Source organism: Ostrinia nubilalis, chromosome 19, assembly GCF_963855985.1.
Source record: "Ostrinia nubilalis chromosome 19, ilOstNubi1.1, whole genome shotgun sequence".
Taxonomy (NCBI): Eukaryota; Metazoa; Arthropoda; class Insecta; order Lepidoptera; family Crambidae; genus Ostrinia; species Ostrinia nubilalis.
Window position 1 is genome coordinate 1136613 of NC_087106.1, and position 8948 is coordinate 1145560.

Here is an 8948-nt window from a genome sequence, read left to right on the forward strand (position 1 = left end):
GATGGTTCCGGTACACCAATTAAAGGTTCCCCAATAAGGAAATGTCCCGGAGTTAAGGGAGCTTCATCAAGAGTAGAATTTACTACAGTAAGAGGGCGGGAATTAACGCAAGCTTCCACTTGGGTTAAGAGCGTAGAAAACTCTTCATAAGTAAGTAAAGTTTGTCCGATTACGCGTTTTAGATGTCCCTTAACACTTTTAACTCCTGACTCCCAAAGTCCTCCGAAATGAGGTGAACTAGGAGGTATAAAGTACCAAGTCGTTTTGTCATTAGCCAAAAGTTCCGAAATTTCTGCAACGAGTTTAGATTTTGAGTCATGGAAGGCAATGTTTAAGTCACGTGACGCGCCTACAAAATTGGTGCCGTGATCACTCCAAATTTCCTTGCAGTGGCCACGACGGGCAGTAAAACGTCTAAAAGCAGCAATAAAGGCAGCTGACGTCAGGTCAGTAACCAGTTCTAGATGAATGGCTTTTGTGACGGTACATACGAATAAGCAAATGTACACTTTACAAGTTCTCTTACATCTACCAGGATACAATTTCATGGCAAACGGGCCAGCAAAATCTACACCACTAGTTAAAAATGGACGACTTGGTTTTACACGAAACTTAGGAAGATCTGCCATAAATGGCACAGAGGGATTAGCTCTCTGTTTAAAACATGGTACACATTTTGAAAGTACACTTTTAACTAGATTTTTGACTCTAATTATCCAAAATTTTTGTTTAATAACATTCAAAGTGAGTTGATTTCCTCCATGCAAAGACTTCAGATGTGCATTTAACACAATAAGTTTAGAAAGATTAGAATCGTTACTCAAAATAATAGGATTTTTCATATTATCTGAAATCTCTGCATTGGCAAGTCGACCACCGACACGAACTATACCATTATTATCTAAGTATGGATTAAGTACATGCAATTTACTTGATTGGTGAACTCGCTTACCCTGTGACAGGCAAGAAATTTCCTCATGAAACGAATCAGATTGAGACATCTTAATGCATCTGTTAAAAGCGTCGTCAAGCTCCATAGAACTCAGATAAGTAGGTTCATCAAACAGTGTCCCATTTATTTTTGATTTACACAGTTTAATAAATCTCAAACAATAAGCAGTTACACGTATCAATTTTGAGAGAGTTGACCATCGTTTCAAATAAGAAATAGTATCAGCATTTTCAAAAACATTCACATTCGCTTCTACTTTAGTTTTAACTTTCATTTCCAAATCGGTGACTGGGACTACATTCTCATGGTTTACAATTGGATTACAATTTTGTAAAAATTGCGGGCCATTCCACCACAGGTCTGACTGCTGCAAATCACTTGGGTATACTCCACGTGAAGCCAGATCGGCTGGATTATTCGCGGAACTGACATGATGCCACTGGTTACTATTTGTAAGTGTCAAAATTTCTGAAGTACGATTAGCGACAAAGGTAGTCCATGTAATTGGTGTTTTACGCAGCCAAGCCAGAACTATGGTTGAATCTGTCCAAGCATAGATGTTTTCATTTGGTATATTAAGTATAGTTTTAACATGTTGTATCAAATTTGCTACGAGAACTGCACCACAGAGTTCGAGACGAGGGAGTGAAACTTGTTTGACAGGCGCAACTTTCGATTTGGCCATAACAAGATAAACTTTAACTGCATCATTGTCCCAAACCCGGAGATACACAACTCCAGCATAAGCAGCACAGGAAGCATCACTAAATCCATGCAGTTCCAGTTTCATTGTACTATTAGAGATTCCAAGCCATCTTGGGAACTGAATGGTTTCAGCGTGTGTGAAACGGTTAACATAATTAATCCATTCTTGTTTCAAATCATTAGGTAACTCTTCGTCCCAATCCAAGCCAGCTAACCACAGTTTTTGCATAAAGATTTTAAGGGTTATTATACCTGGTGTTAGCCAACCTAGTGGGTCGAAGGTTTTTGCAATGGTAGATAATACATTTCGTTTGGTGATATTATCATTGACAAAATTTACACATATGTTCAATTCAAAATTATCTGTTTGTGAGTTCCATGTAATACCCAAAGTTTTCAGGGTATCTTCAACTTTTATATGGACTTCATTTTGTAGTTCTTTGTCATGATCAGGAATTTGTGATAGTACTGCTTTACTATTTGATGCCCATTTGTGTAGAGGGAAACCACCGCGTGCTAACAACTCAGTCAATCGTTTTTGAAGGACAGCAGCATCATCTTCACTGGATGCCCCGGTCATCAGATCGTCCATGTACAGATCAGTTTTCAAAATTTCTGCTTCTACAGGAAAATCATGTTTTTCATCTTCAGCGAGTTGGTGAAGTGTGCGTATGGCTAAAAAGGGAGCGCATGATGTTCCATAAGTTACGGTGAGTAGTCTATATTCCTGTATCGGTTGTGTTGGGCATTCTCGCCACAGTATTCTCTGGTAGTCCACATCATCTTTGGATACTAATATCTGTCTGTACATTTTTTGAATGTCAGCTACTAAACAGAATTTATGTTGTCTCCATCTTGTAATTAAGTCTCTGACATCTTGTTGTAATGGGTATCCAATCAAAAGTTCTTCGTTTAACGATTTTCCTTTTTCAGGTACAGCACTTCCGTCGAAGACAACTCGCAGCTTCGTGCTCAAGCTTGTCGGCCGGAGGACAGCGTGGTGAGGTAAGTAGTGACGTTTCTCTATTTTCTTCTCATTTTCAGGTACTATCATCATGTGACCTTGTGATTCATATTGTTTCATGAATTTGTGATAATCTTCCTTGAAGTCTTCGTTGCGTGTGAAACGTTTCTCCATATGTTGCAAGCGGTTAACAGCAAGGAGCTCAACATCACCGAGGTTTGTGGGTGGATCATCTTTGAACGGTAAAGACACAATGTAACGTCCATCATCATTGCGTTTGTGAGTAGCCTTAAAATGTTCTTCACATTGTAATTCCAATTCTGTCATTGGTTTTTTGTACTGTATATTCTCTTCAATTTCCCAGAATTGTCTCAATAATTGATCTACTTCCAATTTTGTGTGAGTAACTACCATATTGTGTTCTAGTGTTGCAGCATCAGTTTGCGAGGCTCTTCCAGAAATCAACCAACCCAGACAAGAGTTGAGTGCGATGAGTGAATTATACTTGCGAAGACCTTGTAGCAGGATGTGAGCATGCACGTCGGCACCAAGTAAGACGTCGATAGATCCTGGCTTGTGAAAGTTTGGATCAGCTAGATCCAACTGCATGTGTGAGGGCCAAGTATCTTGTGGGAATTCACGAGACGGCAGCAATGAAGTGAGTTTCTTGAGTACGTATGCATTCACTTCAAATGTGGATGTTTCACATTTTGTGGAGTGTATTGTGAGTTTCACCATAGATTTTGTAGTGACCACTGATGAGTTTGATATGCCGGAGATTTTGCCAATAACAGGAGTGCGGTCAAGATTCAATAATTGTGCAGCTGCTTCGGAGATAAAGGAGCCCTGTGACCCTTGGTCAATAAGAGCTCTCAGTGTATAAGTATCACTGTTCCTAGACTCAACCTTTATTTCAGCGGTTGCTAATATAACTAAGTCATCATTTGTTTCAGCCTTCAAGTTGACACTGAGATTGCAAGAAGCGCCAGATTCAGTATCATTTTCCTTTCCTGTAGATTTGTTACTTTCAGGTTTCTCGATGTTATTCGTTTGTGAAGGTCTTGTGAAATGTAGTAAAGTATGATGTCTACGTCCACATTTTTTGCAATTTGTGCTTTGTCTGCAATGTGACACAGAGTGACCTTTTATTAAGCAGTTGAAGCATATGTTGTTTTTCTTGACATAATCTTGGCGTTCAGAAACAGGTAATGCAGAAAATTCTTTACAGTGGCAAATGTAATGATTTTGTGAGCAGTAAGTACAAGTGCTTTCGACTTCAGTGGCAAAACTTTTCACTGTAGTTGTCTTTGGTGTATGCTGAACAGATTTTGATACATCTTTTTTATAAACTTCTCGAGGTTGAGAAAGATTGACCATTTCCATTGTTCGAAATCGTTTTTCAAGGAAGTTACTTAGTTCTTCATATGTGGGAATATTTGTAGAATTTTCTAAAGACTGCTCCCAAAGTTTGTGAGATTCTATGTCTAACTTTGAGACTATGATATGTACCACTATTGCATTCCAAGAATCTATCTCTATGTTTTTTAGTGAGGTAAGACATTGGCTAGTATTATCTAATAAGTCTTTAATACCTTTGGCAGACTCTGTTGTTAGTTTTTTCTGAGATAGAAATCTACTGAGAATATTATTCACAATCACTCGCTTATTTTCATATCTTTCATTTAGCTTTTTCTATGCATCATCATAGTTAGCCTCAGTTAATGAATAATTTTTGAGTAACTGTTCGGCTTCTCCTGATAAACTGGATTTAAGATAATGATGTTTTTCAATTTTTGTTAAGCGATCATTGCAATGTATTAGTGAGATAAAAAGGTCTCTATAACTCATCCATGCATTATAATCTCCTGAAAATTGAGGTATCGTTATTGATGGAAGTTTGGGTCTCATTTTTGAAATCTCAGCAGAGGTTATGTCAAGCTCACTAACTGTGGTTGTGGTTGATGTAATATCATATTTCTTGTCTTTTAGCCATGTTTTCAGGTCCAAGTAATTTTCCTCTGTGCATTCGTAGTTTTTCTCAATGTCGAAATTATAATCTTTTTTTGAGGTTTCGTTGTTTATTATTGCTGTCAATGACTCGTAACTTTTAGTGTACTCACACCAATAATCTCTTAATGCTTCCAAGCGGGTGTCGATATAACCTTTTGTTCTCTTGTCTTTAGGTGATTTTCTCGTATTGGTGGAAAGTTTCTCAATCTTTGTAGAGTTTTGGTTCATCACCATGATGTGTTTTGTTACACGTTCCGCCATTTTCACAAATTCGTATATTATAGTTATATTCCACTTTGACACTGATTTCAACAATAATTACACTTTACTTTGATTACTATCCGGTTCTCAGAAGGACCATTTGGTTATTTTGTTAATTAAACACTGTTTTAAGACTTTTAAGGTTCACTGTTGTTTTATTTTCTCATACAATTCTCAGACATGTTTTTTAACACAGACAATCAACAAGTTTTTTTTTTTTTTTTTTTTTATTATTACGGTCCGATCATATGGGGAATAATCCATCCAGTCTCATTCCCATTTATTTTCTTAGTTTCTGTAATCGTCGCGTCTTTTGTACTCAAAGGTTTCTTAGTTTTATTTGTTACATATTCCTTCTCTTTATTTTTATTGGCACCTGCTTTTCGCTTTTTGAAAACATCAGCCTGAATTTCCTGTTCATCAGTACATTTTCTTTTATTTATTTTTTTATTTTGTATTTCTTCCTTTTTTAGTTCTTTAGCTTGTTTCGCTAGTTCTCTGGTTTTTTTTCGTTCCTCTTTTTCTGCAATAACTTTTTCTTTTTCCTTTTTTTTATCTTTTTCAGATTCAAGCCATTTTTCGCTGGTCAAAACGTAGACACTAGAATTTTTAGATAAGATTTTCCCTTTGCGCTTGGGCGTCGGTGCTTTGTGAAGGAAATCCTCAATTTTTGCCGGAGTTGTTATTTTGTTAAGGCTGTCGATGCTATCATGTTCCATCTGTTTCACGTTTGGTTGTATTTCCTCCGTGTTTTCTGTTTCTATTGTCTCGTTTTCTGTTCCTATTTGTTTTTTTTCTGTTTCTCTTGTCTCGATACATATGTAATTTAAATGGTCATCTTTTAGTATTTCCCTATGAATTTCCTCCACCTCTTCCTCCCCCTCCATCTCAGTAGTTGTTTCAAAATCCTCTTCTTTTCTCCCCGTATGGTTTTTCTCTCCAAACGTTTCAATCTTATCTGTTTTTGTTACTTCTATAACAAGATCGTGGCTAGCCGAAAATTTAGAGTTTGCTTCTGATGTCTTTGTGTGAAATTCTTCAACTTCGTCTCTAGGGCTTGGATCTATTACAAATGGGACATCATCGGTATCCATTCATCTCCAATATGTATGCACCTCTGATCATCAGAATCATCGACAGAAACCTCCTCGTCTTTGAGGAACTTGTAGATCATATCCAGAGCTTTGTAAAAACGATTATCTTCAATAGAAACTTCGTTCTGGAGCCCAGAAAGTATATCTGATCCCACGAGGTTTTCAAAATCAGACATTGTAAGTTTCTTCTCATGCCTCGGTACAGGCTCAGTCTGTTTTTGTTTCCCAAGACATTTAGCATAGCTTATGGCGTTAGGATTCCAAGGATGTAATCCGCAAGCCCGAAACCCATTTACGATCACTTCCTTCTTTATATACTTTTCCACTACAGTGGTGAGGACCCCGTGGAAGTCTACTTTAGTAAGTTGCTTAGAAATAGGGCATGGAATACCGGAATAAGTTTTATACCGGTATTGATACCGGTATTGAAATTTCAATTACCGGTATACCGAAATTTCGGTATTTTTTCGGTATTTCTTGAGATACTGCTATTTACTGTTTAAATGTTTCCAAGAACGATTAGTAAGTCTCGTTTGCGAAAAGTTATTAATAGGCCAGTAGAATAAGACGTGAAAATTAATCAAATTGGAAATAACCTTAACTTAAGTTAACCGCCTCTGTGGTCTAGTGGTTAGACCACCTGCTTCAGACGCAGAGGTCCCGGGTTCGATTCCCAGTGGGGGCAGATTTTTCTGTTCGGTTTGGTTGGTGGTAGGGCTTGTTCTAAGTCCGCCTGGCTAGCTACCACCATCTTACCTAAGTCTGTCGCCATAACAACAATGTTAACAGCATTATTGTGTTCCGGCAGTTAGAGGTAAGATAGCCAGTTCCTCCGTGGTTGAGGATTCCGGGTGAAGCTCGCTTCCACCTTCGGCCTGATCATCACTTACCATCAGGTGAGATACAGGCCAAGAGCTTCCTCGTTGTGGATAAAAAAAAAAAAAAAAAATATTCCTAAAAGTTTTGTTTTAATAGCTTCATTTGTTGCTCATCAAGACTATCCTAAGTTTTCGACTTCGACGGAGGTGTGGTGGGGCCCCCCGAAAGGGGCATTTTTCCGGTTTTATGGTTATACCGTATAAATAAAGGACTTGCAGTATAGAAAATTGATCTTCATGGCAGGTGAAGGGCATTTAATCCTGCATTGAATAAGACGAAATTCATATATTTTAGACAAACCGTTTTCGTGCTTATCTTCGACAAAGTAAAAAATATGCGTATAATTAATGACCCTCTTCAAGTTCAATGGCTCGTCATCCGCTGGCTCCCAAGCCTTGAAAAGGGCCACCTTAACCAGCGTATTCCTGTCAAGCCTCGCGAGTTGGATTCGCCTATCCTTTACTACGGTTGCTGCGCCTCTTCCTTGCTCTCTCTTGAACGATTTTCGTGTTATCTACTGTGGCTGCCCCTCTTCCTTGCACCCTCCTGTACGACTGCGTTGCCTATTCTTATGCCTGGTCCAAGGTTCGACTCCAATAATCAACAACAACAGTTTCATATTATAACGCTGAAGAGTTTGTTTGTTTGAATGCACTAATCTCAGGAACTACTAGTTTGATTTAAATAATTATTTTTGTGTGGGATAGCTCGTAAATTGAGGAAGGCTATAGGATATGGATAAGGATATACGATCACGCTACGTCTAATAGGGGCGAAGCAGTAAAGAAAAATGTTGCAAGCACGGGAAATAGTATTCAAACTATTTTCACGTGTACAAAGTCGATTTCGTGGCGTCGAACCTTGGACCAGGTATACGGCTAGGCAACGCAGTCGTGCAGTAGGGTGCAAGGAAGAGGAGCAGCCATAGTAGATAACACAGAGTCGTTTAAGAGAGTGCTGGGAAGAGTTTCAGCAACCGTAGTTAAGGATCGGCTGGGTACAAGGATAGGCAAATCCAACTCGTGTGGCTTGACAGGGATACGCTGGTTAAGACGGCCTTTTTCAAGATTTGGGGGCCGTGTGGTGACGAGCCATTGAACGTAGAGAGGGTCATTAATTAATACGTATATTTTCGTGCTTATTAAGATGCTCGTGCTCGCTTCAATGATATCAGCAGAACTGAGGTGGAATTGTGTAAAGCAATCGTTATCATTTATTTTGACAGTTCATAACGTACGATTATTCTGTCAAACGCTTTGTATAACTGATTTTATCGTACGATATGAACTGTCAAATGATTACGATTGCTTTACACAATTCCACCTCTGACTTGACTCAATCGATTATTGGAATCGATATGATGATTCGAATCATTATCATCTGAATCAATATTAAAAATAAGTATAAAAATAAAAAGAGATGGTGTAAAACCTATCAATGACTTTCCATTAGTTGAAAAACTGCCGATATTGCAAAATAAGATGACTTTTTTCGAAAAACCGAAATACCGGTATTTTCCCCTTAAATACCGGTATCAAAATACCGAAAATTTTGACCGGTATACCGGTATTTCGGTATACCGGTATACCAGTATCCATGCCCTACTTAGAAACGTTGTTTCGTCGCCATTCGAGCACAGCTTTCCGCCATCCATTTTTTATGGGTTTAAATGCTGACACGTCAGCTGGTTGCAGTATTCTAGTTGCATTTGGGTACAGCGCAACTAATACTATACCCAACTCTTTGCATTTCTGACTCAGTTCATAGTTTATATGGCTTTTATGTTGTTGTTGCACATAAAAATCATGTTGTTTCGAAGAAAGAAAATTTTGTAAAATACAAAATTCTTCAAATAACTTTACGTCATCGATAGTGATTCCTTTGTTTCTCAAAAATAAAAGGGATTCTGTAATATTGTCAAATTGTAACTCCTGATTTTGCTGTAGTGTCATCCATTCAAAACATTTAAATGAGTCCAAAGGTTTTATCCATAATATGTTTATGTAATTTATACATTCTTGATACAAATTTTTCATTTCGGTATTTATCCTGTTGCCTGTCGTCGTTAATATTATTTTTATGA